Source organism: Molothrus aeneus, chromosome Z (genome assembly GCF_037042795.1).
Source record: "Molothrus aeneus isolate 106 chromosome Z, BPBGC_Maene_1.0, whole genome shotgun sequence".
NCBI classification, from domain to species: Eukaryota; Metazoa; Chordata; class Aves; order Passeriformes; family Icteridae; genus Molothrus; species Molothrus aeneus.
In genome coordinates this window covers 71,344,477-71,359,597 of record NC_089680.1, presented here as the reverse complement: position 1 = coordinate 71,359,597, position 15,121 = coordinate 71,344,477, and the positions used below count along the sequence as shown (strand labels likewise).

The window sequence follows — 15,121 nt, the reverse complement described above, 5'->3', positions numbered from 1 at the left end:
GCCGCCCTCAGCGTCCCCAGCGCCGGCACCGCCCTCAGCCCCCGGCCCTCCCAGCCCCCGGCACGGCTCAGTCCCCTCAGTCCCGCCGTGCCCCTCAGCTCCCCGCCAGAGCCCTCAGTGCCGCCGCTCCCTCCCGGCCGCCGCAGCCCCCGCAGGGGCTCCTCAGCCTCACGGGCTCTGCACGATCTCCCCCCGCTGCCTCCGGCCCCGACGTCCCGCTCAGTCTCGGAGGCCGCGGCAGCTCCGGCCGCGGCTGCAGCGGCTGCTCGGCCCGGCCCGGCCCGGCCCGGCCCGGCCCGGGAGCGGCCAGAGCGGCACCTCCGGGGCACCCGGCAGGGGGAGATCCCTGGGCTGTATCTGGGGGAGAAGGGAGGAAATGAGGAGCGGGAAGGGCCGGGTGTCACTGAGGGAATGCCATCGCATCCTACGGGGAACACGGCGAGAGGAGGGTGCTGAAGGAGACTGTGATTCCGGCCGGTCACCCTGGCTTCGGGTGCTTGTGCCCGGGACAAAGCACAGTACGAGAGAAAAATGTCTGGAGTTGCACCTGTGAAGGTTTAATTCGGCTATTACGAATAGTTTCTAAACCAAAAAGTGTTGTCACACATTGGAACAGACTGCCCAGGGCAGTGTCGCCATTCCTGGAAGGACTTTAAAAAGGAGTAAAAATGTCCTGTTTGCATTTGGCATGGCTTCTGGTCGTCTAAGCTACATCCTTCATCTATTTATCTAAGGCTGTGCTATTCTGCTCTACTGTGCTCATCAAAACTTCTAAGTCTCATCCAAGGATGGAACTCCCCAGGGCAGCAGACACAGCTGTAGCCAGCTAGCACCAGGCTCTTCTGCCAGGGAACAAGAAAAAGGATGAAAGTGCTGAGAGATGCACCTGGGAGGGTTTAGTTGGCTGTTTGGAAAGGTTTCTTCACCCAGAAGTGCTGTCAACCATTGGAACAGACTGCCCAGGACTGTGGGGGAGTCACCATTCCTGGGGAGATTTAAAGAGGGGGGAAATTTGGTAGTTGAGAGATGGGATTTCTAGTGGGATTGGTAGTTCTGGGTTAACGTTTGGATTTGGTGACCTGAGAGCTCTCTGCAGACCTCACTCTGTGTTCCCTTCATGTGATGATCCAGGTCGCCATCACTTTCTCAAGAGCGATTTGTCACTTGCAGGGACTTAGGTCAAGCTCCCAGTTAGTGACATTCTCTCACCCCAAAGCCCAAAGCCCGTTTTTTGCCCTCAGCAGGCTTGGAACGGGAGCAACACGGGATGTGCAGTTCTGCATAGGCGGGGCCCATGTGTGACACCGGGTGCCTGCGGCGCCAGGCCAGCGACAGCTTCGAAGGGCTCCGGGTGTCACAGCTCTGTTGGGAGCGCGCTTGGGAACGGCGCGTTCGGAGCAGAGCCCTCGGGCGGGGCACAGCGGGGACAGCCAGGGACAGCCGGGGACCCGCAGGGACAGCAGGCACAGCCAGGGACACGCAGGGACAGCAGGCACAGCCAGGGTGTGACACTCAGGGACAGCAGGCACAGCCAGGGACCCGCAGGGACAGCAGGCCCAGCCAGGGACCCGCAGGGACAGCAGGCCCAGCCAGGGTGTGACACTCAGGGACACCAGGCACAGCCAGGGACACGCAGGGACAGCAGGCCCAGCCAGGGTGTTACCCGCAGGGGCACTCAGGCACAGCCAGGATGTGACACGCACGGACACTCAGGCACAGCCGGGAACCCACAGGGACACCAGGCACAGCCAGGGTAGGACACGCACGGACACTCAGGCACAGCCAGGGTGTGACACGCACGGACACTCAGGCACAGCCAGGGAGCCGCAGAGCCCGGTAAGTTTTGCTGGCCTTTATTGGCATGCGCAGCCCCGCGCCACAGCCGCGCTCCGCGCGCTCCTCGGGCCGGGCGAGGCCGAGCCCCGCGCTCGGCTCAGCGGCGGCGGCGGCGTCTGCGGCTGGAGCGGCGGCTCCGGCGGTAGCGGGAGCGGCGGGAGGCCCGGTGCCTCCTGCGCACGCCCCGGCGGCGGGAGCGGCGGCGCCGGCTGCGGCTGCGGCTGCGGCTGCGGCTCCTGCGGGAGCGCCGGCGGTAGCGGGCCATGCTGCCGCGGGGCGGGGGCGGCGCATGGCCGCTTTTATAGCGCAGCGGGGCAGCCCCGCCGTGACCTCAGCGGGGACGTCGCCTCTGCGATGCTCTGGCATCACAAAGGGCCCCGCCGCACCCTCGCTTCCCTGGGAGACTTCGATTCGCTCGGAGTGTAATCCGGAATTACAGAGAGCCTGTTTTACCTGACTCTCCTCTAATAGCAGCAGCCTTTACAAGGAAAAGAAAAGGAAAAAAAAATGCATAATTTAGTTTTGTCATCTGTCTGAGATAGGGCAGGTTAAGCATAGATGCTGAGATGGTGCTTGTGGAAATGGAATGCAGCCATTTGTCACACAGCGATCTCCCGGTACTGCTGAGGTTCATCTGTCAGGTGCCTTCAGCTTGCAGGAGTAAAGGGTGTTCACTCCAGAAACAGGTAAGCAAACGAGTACTGTGTGTTGATCCAGTGCTGCAGCTGGGAAGGATGCTGGAATGGCGATCCCAAGTGGAACTGGCACTCAGGAACACCCAGCAGTGCCCAGTGCTCAGAGACACCGAGACCAGCACAGTTTGTGCAGTGTTCACTGTTCTGCTTTGGAGGAACTGGCCCTGCAGGTGAGGCTCCTGTGAGAAAAGCAGAGCCCCGGGCATCCTGTGGATCCTCAGGTGCTCCTGGGCTCCAGCTCCACATCCCTTCCCTTGGCTGCCACTTTCATTACCCGTGTGGTTCCATCACCTGCAGGGTGCTCAGAGGGAGCAGACACTGCTCGGTGTCAGGTATGCAATTAGTAGTGATGTCCTTGCTGTGCATGGCAAGAAATGGCCAATTCTATTATATTTTCTTTGCAGACTGCTCTAAAAGGAGAGAAAATGCAAATTGTAGTTAAACTTCTGGAAATTGTCTTTTTTGGAGAAACTATCAAAAGCTATATAATTCATGGTTTAATGTTTTTTTTTCATTGTCTGCATTGTTTCTCCAACTGGTGTTTAGGACACCAAGGATGTCCCTATGATATTTCCCATCATCTTTTATGAAGTAACCACATGCCCTCCATGCATTTTGGTAAGAACAGGAGTCAAGTCACCAGAGACTGGAAAAGGAGCTTTTATTTTGGCTTCTGCTACAGAAAGACCAGACCATGACTGAGCCTTTTGAGAGTGGATACTGAAGAAGGGTCTGGTGGCTAAACCTGCAAGGGCTCAGCTGGCCTTGGTGCCACTGGAGTCCCTGGCAAATGCAGCTCTGCAGCCCCAGGAGTGAAGCACAAGTCCTGCTGGCACTGATCTCTACAGGTTCTTGTCCAGCACCACCACACAAAGCAGGGCTTACTTCAAAGCCAAATGCAGCTTCAGCGTCCCCCTCTGTGGGTGGCAACAAACTCGTGTCCAGGGAAGCTCTAAATCAGGGCATGGCCAGAGTTGTGGGGCAGAGGTTGTAGCTGTGCTGGACCAAACACGGGAGCTTTGGGGAGAGGAGGAACGCTTGTCCCTCAGTGCCTGACACAGTTGAGACTGTGGGGAGAAAGGTAAAGTCACATGGAAAAACGGGAATTTCCTGGAGCTGTTTTACTGCTGGTCCCTCCATAGCTGTTGCTGTGTGTAGGTGCTGGTGTTTGCAGAGGGAAGTTTGCAGCGTTTCTGCAGAGGCTGCAGGCGCTGGTTGCTGGGAAGAGCAATAATAATCAATGAAGAGCAAACCTTGCCCAGCTCCTGCCAACATCCCTTGGCAGCTGGCACGTGCACAACAGGTCTGAGATGCGGTAAGAGAACAATGAAAAGTGTCCCTAATTAAATGGGGAAAAATTGGTTTTGAGAATTGGAATTTTCATTGTGGTAAGTCTGATCCCTAATGGACCTTTCAGAGAAACACCTTTCAAGCTGCTGTGATCCTGTGGCACTTCAGAAAAACAGCATGCAGCATATATTTCCTGAATGTTTAGGGGGTTTTTTGGGCTCAAAGAGATAATTTTGTAATTTTTCCCCTTCTATTTTCAGTTGATAAGATGTTGATCTTAAGAATTATCAGGACAGAATTTAAGACAAGGAAACATAGCTAAACGATGCCTTATGCGAGTGCAGGGACATTTGCTGGTTCAGTTCTCCCATTCAGTGTTTTTCTTTGTGTTGGTTTTGCTCAGAAGCCTCTCCCTGCCCTGTGGTGTGTGAGATGCAGCTGAGGTGCAGATCCGTGGAAGCACAGGGACACCGAAGGCTGGGGCACCTCTTGGGATTGTCCAGCTTGTCCCAGGGTGGCTCAAGCCCTCAGTCACCCTCGTGGGCCGTCCCTGGGCTCACCTGGCAGGCTGAGCTCTCTGTCCTTTGGGGAGGGGACTCCCACGGTGACATCCACATCATCTCTTTGTTCCTGGGCTCTTGTCCAGAGCCCTGAGCTGTGCCCCTGCCAGCTGGGAGCTCCAGCCACTGTCACCCTGCTGTTGCACCCTGTCCCTCCCCTCTGCCTCTCCTGCCCTGCCCATCCCTCCTGAGGAGCCTGCGAGTGTCCACCAGGGCTCTGCATTCCAGGACTCATCCCAGCAGCTTTGGCTTTCACTGCTGCCGAGGATGTCAAATCTCTGGGACTGGAGCAAAGCCTCCAGCTCCTCCGGTTTATGCCTCAGGCTGAGCACACCAATGTAGAAACATTTCAGGTGTGCACATTGTAACCAAAAGCCCCTGAAGCAGATTGAGGGATCCGTTCCAGGTGTTTGTTCCATTTTTGGCACCCCATGCCATGTCTCATAATTGGCAAGGCAGGTTTTGACCCTTTCCCCCTCCAAGCCAGTTTAAGGCTCTGTCAATGAGCCCCGCTGGCTCCTGAGCTGAACTCTTTTCCTCAGGGAGAAAGGCGCCTCCCATAGGTGTCAGAGGATCAGCTGTTGGGTGGATCATTCTGTGCTGCACAAACCCCAAACTTTTCCATTGACACCAACCTCAGTCAGGCATTGGCCTGACAGCTCTGCCTATTCCTATCGCTGTAATTTGGTGCTTTGGGAAGAATTGAGGAAATCAGCCCCTGGGCTCCTGATCTCCATGCAATCTTCACGAGGCCCTGAAGTGTCTTTTTATTTCCCAGTGACTTTTTGGTGACCCATTTTGAGTGGCTCATTGTGGAGAGGAGTTCTCCAGGGGCTGTTTGTGGCAGTTTGTGTAAATCTGGCACCTGGGACATGACTTAGTGATGGGATTGGCAGCTTTGGGTTAACGTTTGGAGTTGATAAGAGAAAAGTGCTGAGAGATGCACCGGGGAGGGTTTAGTTGGCTGTTTGGAAAGGTTTCCTCACCAAGAAGTGTTGTCCAACATTGGAAACAGACTGCCCAGGGCTGTGGGGGTGTCACCATGCACCTGAGACATGACTAAGTGGTGGGATTGGTAATTTTGGGCTGATGTTTGGGTTTGACACTGACAGCGGCTCGGGGCAAGCTTCCTCTTGGGGATGGGCATGGGCACCCATGGACGCTCAGGGACACCCACAGACACACAGGCACAGCCAGGGACATGCAGGGACCAGGCTCTTCTACCAGGGAACAAGAAAAAAGATGAAAGTGTGGAGAGATGCAGCTGGGAAGGTTTAGTTGGCTGTTTGGAAAGGTTTCTTCTCTAAGAAGTGTTGTCAACCATTGGAACAGACTGCCAGGGCTGTGGTGGTGCCACCATGCCTGAAGGGATTTAAAGAGAGGGTAAATTTGGCACTTGGGACATGACTTAGTGGTGGGATTGGTAGTTTTGGGTTAACGTTTGGATTTGGTGACCTGAGAGCTCTCTGCAGACCCCTCTCTGTGTTCCCTTCACTTGGGGATTCAGAGCCCAATCCCCTGCACAAGAGAGATTTGTCACTGAGAGGGGCTTGGGGAAAAGCTCCCACTTGTGGCACTGCCCTCAGCCTGAAGGCCCTGAAATGTCTTTTTCTTTCCTGGTGACTTTTCCATGGCCCATTTGTGAGTGGCTCCTTGTGGAGCAGATTTCTCTGTGGGCAGGTTGGGGGCCAGCCGGGTCCCACAAGGCCGCACGTGGGGGGAGCCATGGAAGATGTACATGTGGCACTTGGGGACATGGCTTGGGGGTGGGATTGGTACTTTTGGGTTAACGTTTGGATTTGGTGACCTGAGAGCTTTCTGTTGACCTCAGTCCGTGTTCCCATCACTTGTGTAGTCAGGACCGCGCCACCTGCACAAGAGAGATTTGTTACAAAGAAAGAGAGACTTGTTACTTGGGGACACCCACGGACAGCCTGGACACGCAGGGGCACATCCAGGGACACGCAGGACACTCACGGACACTCAGGCCCAGCCAGGGTGCGACACGCAGGGACACCAGGGCCAGCCAGGGTAGGACACGCACGGACACTCGGGCCCAGCCAGGGTGTGACTCGCAGGGACACTCAGGCCCAGCCAGGGTGTGACACGCACGGACACTCAGGCCCAGCCAGGGTGTGACTCGCAGGGACACTCAGGCCCAGCCAGGGTAGGACACGCACGGATACTCAGGCACAGCCAGGGTGTGACACGCACGGACACTCAGGCCCAGCCAGGGAGCCGCAGAGCCCGGTAAGTTTTGCTGGCCTTTATTGGCATGCGCAGCCCCGCGCCACAGCCGCGCTCTGCGCGCTCCTCGGGCCGGGCGAGGCCGAGCCCCGCGCTCGGCTCAGCGGCGGCGGCGGCGTCTGCGGCTGGAGCGGCGGCTCCGGCGGTAGCGGGAGCGGCGGGAGGCCCGGCGCCTCCTGCGCACGCCCCGGCGGCGGGAGCGGCGGCGCCGGCTGCGGCTGCGGCTGCGGCTGCGGCTCCTGCGGGAGCGCCGGCGGTAGCGGGCCATGCTGCCGCGGGGCGGGGGCGGCGCGTGGCCGCTTTTATAGCGCAGCGGGGCAGCGAGGCAGCGGCAGCGGCCGTGAGGTCACAAAGGGCTCCGGGGACAGCCCTTGCTGCGCCCGATCCGGCCAGAGCCAGCGTCGCCAGTGAGGGCACAGCGGGGCACGCTGGGACCCCTCGGGGTGCCGGAGCTTTGCGGAGCCGGCGTCAGCAGTGACAGCACGGCTGGCCTTTGCGACGCCTGAGCTTGTAAGAACCAACATCTCCGCTGAGGTCACCGTGGGCCAGGATGGGATTCTTGTGACGGCAGAGGTTTGCAGGCTGCTTTCAGCAGTTCCAGCACAATTGGCCCTTTGTGACATCAGAATTTGGAAGGACCAAAATCACCAGGGAGGTGACAGCTAAGGCCGGGGAAGCCCCTTGTAACACCAGAGCTTCCCAGAGCTGATGAGGTCACAGTGAGGTGCCAGGGGCCACACGGACACCCCCAGCTCCAGCATCTCCCACACCTGGGTGGTGCCCAGCAGGGAGCTGGATGCTGTGGTGTGAGATGTGTCCTTGTCCTTCCAGGGTGGATGCCCGGCCTTGTCACTGTGCCAGTGAAAAAACCCTGATGCCAAAAGAAATAGGAAGGGGAATTCTTTCCGGGGTTTGGAGCCCCACTTCTGCTGGCCAGCAGCAAGGGGAACCATTTCACTGGGCCAGCAAAGCAGAACAGTCACACAGCCCCAAAAACTGGTGCCAAGTGCCCTTGTGCCCTGAATGCAGGGGGGCTGCAGAGAGAAGAAACTCTGACTGTAAACCAAGAAAATGATAAAATCTTGTGCAGGGACTGGCCTGAAATGCCTGGAGGCGATGGCCTCTCCCAGCAAGGCAGAGCAGAAGCCCCATGAATAGAGAGCAGGGCCTGTCACCTGAGGAGATGTTCCTGGGCAGAGGCAGTGGGGGATGCAGAGAGCAGCCTGGGCTCCCAGCAGCCAGCCCTCAGGCTGAGAGTGCTCTTCCCAGGCAGAAAGAGGTGCCTGAAGTGCTCGTGACTCCAAATGATGACAACACCCTGAGACAAGAAGGGATTTGGGACACTAGGGCCGGACTGTGCTAATGGATCCTGGGTTCTCCCAGTTGTCCCACACTCTGGAGAGTCTGCAACTCCAGCTCCTTCCACTGCTGCTGCTTTTGACGACCTCCATGGCCCTCGTTTCCAGGAACATGGAAACTTGGGAAGCAGAAACAGAATGTGGACAAATGCCACTTGGAGTGGATGGGGTTGCAGCAAACCTTTCCTTTCTGCTTCTCCCTGCGGCAGGAGGACAACCCATAGGGGTGGTAGACTCTCACCTAGGGCTGGCCACACATTCCCCAGGTCCTCTGAATGCCAGCATTTCCCAGGCCAGGGCAGTGAGGGGCGGAAAGGTCATCCAGATCATTTCGGGAGGAGGGACGAGACACGGAGCCATGGATATGTGACAACGGTGACCAAGGTAGAGCAACACAGAAATGAAGGGGTTTCAAACAAGAAAGCGGTAGTTCCTTTTTTCTCCTGGACCCCGTGCAGTCCTGCCTGTGCCAGAGGCTGCAGGGAATGTACTAGGAGTGGTGGTGGCTGGCAGAGGGCAGGGAGCTGCATCCTGTGCACCTCTGCCTCTCTGGGCTGGTTGTCTTCCTCCAGCCTCTCCTGGACAAGGACACAGCACCCCTGACCCACAGCATCAGCAGTGTTGGGGCTGCCCAGAGTCGTGAGAAGGCTGAGAGGCTGCTCTGCCCTGGCCAAGTGAGGGACGAGAACAACAGCCCTGTGGCCAGAGCCAGCCTCAGCTCCAGCAGCTCCAGCAGCTCCAAATCCAGCAATTTCTGGGAGAGGATTGGCACCACCAGCCCTGCAGGCTCCAGTATGGAGGATGAAGCTGGAACATTAGAAACCAGTTCCTCCTGGGGTCCCAGCTGTCCCTGACTGTGGAAATCCACAAAATCAGATGGTTTTGGGAAAGCTGCAAAAGGCAGGCCTCAGAGACAGCAGAGCTGTGATTGGAGATAAGCAGCAGCCATGAGATTGGTCAGCAGAAAAATTATTTAAAAAGTAGAAAAGCAATGGTCTGTGTATTAACACTTGTCTAGAATAACTCTCTAAGCTACAGCAAAGTTTATCTAGCAAGATATTAGGAAGTTTGAAGCATAATAATGGAGCTCTGTGCATTGTGTTTTAAGGCTCACAAGCAGGTATTGTATTTGAAATAAGCAGGCATTGTTTAACCAAAGGTACCTGTGCTTATCGTGGTTGGATAGAGCTACTGTCAATGTGCTTTTGCTTTGTGGGATTGGTCAAAAAACTTATATAAAGTTGTAACATTAAGTTCTTAGTCTGCTGCCTGGGATGTGAGCTGGTGGCATCTTCCCATTGTCATAACCATGGAATGAGACTGGTGCTGGAAAATCAAACAGCTCAAGGCACGTTCCTCAGCAGTCCCATCCCGTTTGTGATTTGTACAGAGACACCCGGCCGGTAATACCTGACCTGTGTGCAGGTGGGACCAGTCCCAGGAGCAGCTGCAGCAGCCACTGGCAGCAGGTCCCTGTGCCCAGGGCAGCATCCACAGTTCCTTCCCTCCTGCACAGAGCAGGAACTGCTTGCCCAGGTGGCCGTGGCACCAGGAGTCTTCTCCTTCCAGCAAGAGACTCCCCCCATGGGAGAGCTGCAGGGGCCTGTCAGGAAAGACAAGGAAATGCATTGCTGCTTCCCTCACACAGTTTCTCGGCTTCTCCCCATTCTGGGGCTTCTCCCCTTCCCCTTGTGCCACACTGTGGCGGTCACCCCTGTGCTCGGGGCCTCAGCTGTGTCCCCCAGAGCCCCAGGGCCGTGTCAGCCATGCCTCTTCCCACAGGAAATCCTGCTGCAGTCACACACCTGAAGCAGATGCCAAAAGTAGAGTGGGTGGGAAGGATAATTGATCACAATCCCAATGGGCAATCAACAGCACTCCTGGCTTCTGCTGGCAGCTCCAGTTGCCTCCCTTGGTCCCAGTGCCATGAGGGCCCTCCTGAGCTCTGCCTGGCCTGAAGAAGCCTCCTCATAGCCCCTGGGCAACACATCAGGGTGTCAGCATGGGGACCATGATGAGAAATGCCCCCACCCTGGGGATGTCCAAAGGGCCTGGCAGGAGCTTCCTCTCACAGCTGGGTTGAGTGGGCTGAATGCCTGTGGCTTGGAGGTAATCCTTCCTCTCAACCAGGGCTGGCCACTGATGACCCAAATCCTCCAAATCCCGGCATTGCACAGGGAAAGGCAGTGACATGTCATCCAGCCACAGGCTGACTGCTCCCACCACAGTCCTGCTCGTGGGACAGCTCAGCAGTGTGTCAGGAGCAGGGACAAGACACACAGTCATGGCCACTGACACAGGTAACCAAATGAGAGTAACAGGGAGATGTAAAAGTTGAAAATAAGAAAGAATGTTTTCATTTTGCTCCTGACAACGTGCACCTGCAGGGGGGGACCATCCCATTGTGACATCACGGGGTGGTGGAGGGTGACATCGCAACTGGCAGATTGTGACATTGCTTCTATTGCTGGTGACACTTGGGCACCAGCAGAGCCTGGGACAGTCTGGCCCACACCTTGACTTCTGCCAACCAAGACTGCAAGGCCTGGTCTGAAGCCAGGCCTTTCCCAGTGCTGGGTGGTGTGCCGGGGGCTGCTGCCAGAGAATTCAGCAGCTCCCAGTGCCAATCCCAGAGCCAGTGCTCCTGTGCTGCCTGCTTGGGGCAGCCAGGCACAGTGGGTGCAGCACTGAGGGTGACACCCCTGCTGTCCCTGCAGTGCCTGAGGGACAGGTGACAGGGCTCAGGCATATAGGACAGCATCCTTCCCCAGGGGCCTGGGCATTTCCAACCTTTTATTTCTTTCCCTGGCACAGCCAGTGAAAGGAATAAAAGGTAGGCCTCTCCCTCCTGCAGCGTGTGTCGCCAGTGAGGGAGAGCACCTCCTGGTCTTGCACTGTCCTCAATGTGCTGCAGAGCAAAGGAATGGCTACGGGGACAGACAGCAACTGCCCCATCTGCCAGGACACTTGGGATGACGCAGCTTCAGCTCTGCCCTGTTGCCACCAGTTCTGCCTGGGCTGCATCCTGCGGTGGGCCACAACAAATCCTTCGTGCCCGCTCTGCAGGACACAGATAGAGACCATCAGGTTTTCCGAGCGGGGTGAACAGGACTATGTCCAGTTTGTCATCACCTCCCCTGTGGAATCAGCAGAGACCCACAGCCAGGCAGGGAGAGCTCCTGGTCACCTGGATGAGAACAGCCCCCAGCGCCCTGCAGTGTCCCCTGCACCTTCTCCACAGGGGATGCTGTCCCCGGCTGAGCAGGGGACTTCAGGGCCAGAGTCTGTGGGTGGCCTCCTGCCCGAGATATGGGCAGGGATTTTCCGTCAGCGACGGTGTGTCCTGGAGCGCATGCGGCCCTGGCTGCGCCAGAAGCTGCAGGGAATATTCCGGGACCGGTGGTGGCAGGTGGAGGTGGTAGAGAGCTCCATCCTGTGTGAGCTCTGCCTCCACGGTCCCGACGCAGCAATCCTGGTCCTGAGGCTGCAGAGCTTCCTGCAGGAACACACAGCACCCCTGGTTCGTGGCCTCATCAATGTCATTGCGGGCTGGTGCAGCAGGGAGGCCAAGAGACGGCTGCGCTCCCAAGACACCAGAGAGGACAACAGCGCCAGCTCCAGCAGCTCCAGCAGCTCCAGCAGCTCCAGCAGCTCCAGCAGCTCCAGCAGCTCCAGAAGCTCCAGCAGCTCCAGCAGCTCCAGCAGCTCCAGCAGCTCCAGCAGCTCCAGCAGCTCCAGCAGCTCCAGTAGCTCCAGCTCCCGGGACAGGACTCCTGTCCGTGTCCCTCCAGGCTCCAGCGAGCAGGAGGAAGCTAGAAGATCACAGACCAGCCACAGCTGTCCCCACCCTGTGCCCAGCCCCGCAGAGCGGGAGCGGCCCCGGAGGAGCCGGCGGGGGACAGGTCCCTGTGCCCGGGGCAGCATCCGCAGCAGGGACCACCCGACCTTTTAACTCTGGTGCAGTGCCTGATTATTTTCTTACATTGCACTGCAACTCTGGAGCTGCAAGGAGTTCACTCAGATGGAGTAACAGACAAGGAGTTTATTGCAGATGTGTGTGTGAATACTTCTCTCGTCCAGGAGACTGAAAAGCAACTGCTGTAATTGAACTAAAAGTCTGCTTGCTAAAATGTATTTCAAACTATACATTTAATAAAGTTATATGTAAATCTAAACATGAATATTTCCAAAGAATCTTTGTGACGCTCTCTTTCTTACTTTATGTTGATGGGAGAAATTCCTGTGGTCTTTTTCCAGTCTCACAATTACAAAGCAAATGACAACTGAGTATTTTCAGCTCATGCAAAAAATACATTAAACAAAATATAAACAGGTACATTTGAGCTGCATTTCCAAAGCATGTGGTTTACTTCTGTCATGGTTTGACACTGGCACAATGCCAGTGCCCCCATGAGAATACCCTCTCCCTGGTTTCTGCTGTGAGATGTGACCAGGAATATGCAAAGCAGGCTCCCACTTAGGAGAAAAAAAAAAAAAAGTTTATTAACTAAACTACAAGGGAAGCGAAAAAAAAAGAAACACAAGGAAAATGAAAACTTCACAAATACATTTCCTCCTCCTCCCCACCAAATTCCCAATACAATACATCCCCCAAATCATCGACTCTCGGTCCGGCACCACACTTCAGAATACTCAATCCTCAGTTCATCAGGAGGAGAAGGAGTCTTTCTTGTGCCAATGGTGACCTCTTCCTTTCATGTCCAGTGCTCTCACCACTGAACACGGACCAGAGCTGCTTCTAGGGTCGACTTTTAAGGATGTTCGTCCCACTCCAAGAAGGCACAGTCTCAACTTTGGGACATCTGTCCCCCCCATATTTTTCACCCCCTGTGGCCGAGGGGTACCCACACCGAACCCTCTTGGTCCTGAGGCATTGCCTCCCCCTAGAATTCAGTCCCTGTATCACAAGGAAACATGGCTCTGTCCATGGCTACACAAAAAGAGTCCAGCATAAGCTACTCCATCATCTCTTCCACCTGAGTTCTTCTCTATTTCTCTCGTGGCCCATTTCCTCTTATCTCCTCTATATCTCTCTTCTCATTCAGCTCCAGGAGGATCAGCATTTGCAAGGTTTCCATCACCCAAGAAAAAGGTTAAAAATCTGAGGCTCTGTCTGTCCAGAACTCCCATGGCTGCCCTGCCGGGCACCTTCTTGCACCCTCCCTTCTCCTTCAGGGCTGGCCAGGCATGGGCACAGGCTCTCTCTCTGTGAAAAATGCGTGTATTTTATGATTGGCTTTTCGCAAATATTAAAATGAATATTATATGTGTTGTGTTAGAAAGTAATGCTGTATTAATTCTCTTAAGTACTATGTTAAATATAGTTTTAGGTTATAACAATTGTTAAAATAGAAACGATGCTATGTAGGATACTTTTTTAAAAAGAAAGGACTCACAGCAAGATAGCAGCCACAGGACACCTAAATCTTTCAGAGAAGAAGAATTTATGGCTGTCTTTTATCAGAAGAAATGAACTTCTCCCGCCTCGAAGGCGCTGTTAGGATTTGGAGGAAGAAGTTGACGATGACCAGACAGAATCCTGTGCTTGAATGGAATTTATGCATCATGGATGAAGTGTATGAATATGCAACAGGCTATTGTTTTTAAGGGTTAATCCTTTGTTAACGGGTGTCCTTTTTCAGGCTCCTGCTGCCCAGAAAAAGGTACCCGGACGTCCGTAACTCTTTGTCTTTATTGTCTCATATTGTCTCATATTGTCTCATATTGTCCTAATTCCGTTTGTCCAAATTATTATTACTCTAATTGTATTACTATTTTCATAATCATTTTATTACTATTAAACTTTTAAAAATTTTAAAAACAAGTAATTGGCATTTTTAATATTCTCTGTCTCTCCTGGGGTGGGGGGGGGGGGGTGGCTGCCCGATGCCTCTCAGTGCTCCTCCACCCTTCCATTCTGCAGGGGCCTTCCCCTCCCTTCTGTCCAGGGCCCCGGCCTACCTCACCCGGCCCCATGGCTTCCCCTGGGCCTACCTCACCCGGCCCCATGGCTTCTTCCCCTGGGCCTACCTCACCGGGCCGCATGGCTTCCCCTGGGCCTACCTCACTGGGCCGCATGGCTGCCCCTGGGCCTACCTCACCCAGCCACGTGGCTTCCCCTGGGCCTACCTCACCGGGCCACATGGCTTCCCCTGGGCCTACCTCACCCAGCCACGTGGCTTCCCCTGGGCCTACCTCACCTGGCCGCATGGCTTCCCCCTGGGCCCCGCCCAGCCTGCAGCCGGGCAGGGCAGCTCTGAAACTTTCACTGACCGGAACCCAAGAGAGCCTCCTAGGGGAGAGCCCTACTTTAACCCCATGTTCTCAGAGGCGGATCCAATGTCCCAATGGCCACATTAGGTGCCAGTATTAAAATCTGAGCATCCATTGGCCTAACCACAGCATCCCAGGAAACATATTTCCTGTTAAACCACCACAACTTCAATGCTTACAGCTACAGAAGAGAAAATTAGAGAATCTAATGTGTGCTGAACAAAAAACTACAACTGTGCAAACACAATCTGTTCCTCCCTCAAATGAATATTCTCATATTCGAAACACTGTTGCAGATGGAAGCCAAAATTCAAGTGATTTTATTTCAATCAGATGTATTAAACTATTTAGGAGAGCATTATTGGTCTGGCTTACTGAGTGTCTGAATGAATGATCAACAGAAAATTTGCACATTGTGACACACAAGTATCCCAAAATCTTACTTCCTTGAGTAAGTCAGATCTTCCAGAGATTTCAGCAAGCAGGTTTGAGTTTGGTATGTTTTTTTCTGTCTCTAAAAGCAGCCAAGAGCTTACACCTTTGCTCTGACCATCCTTTGTCTTGAACTTTGCTTACTTTGAGGCAAATGGGCTCACAGGAGACACTTGGGTGCTGCTGAGTCACAGATCCTGGATTCTGAGCACTCCCAAGAAGATGTCCATGGTTGTCAGACATATGGCAGGAAAAATGCCATCAAAGAGAAAAACAGAAACAAGCTGAATTCTGGCACTGCTACACCCTCCATTAAACCACAAAGCTGCTCTCTACCCTTCTCATTAATACAAACACAGAAACACTGACAGCCATGGTTTCCAAGCTCTAATTGTTAATAGGAATGAAT

At 54.9% G+C, this 15,121-nt stretch overlaps 1 long non-coding RNA gene across 1 annotated transcript in view; it reads left to right on the top strand.

Moving 5' to 3' along the window:
• The first annotated feature begins 2,230 nt into the window (after positions 1-2,230).
• The window catches only part of LOC136569184 (uncharacterized), a 41,710-nt gene continuing 28,819 nt past the window's right edge, over positions 2,231-15,121 (top strand). Inside the window, exon 1 of the long non-coding RNA XR_010785321.1 lies at positions 2,231-2,522. This is a non-coding gene — a long non-coding RNA (uncharacterized lncRNA). The remainder of the gene's footprint in view (positions 2,523-15,121) is intronic.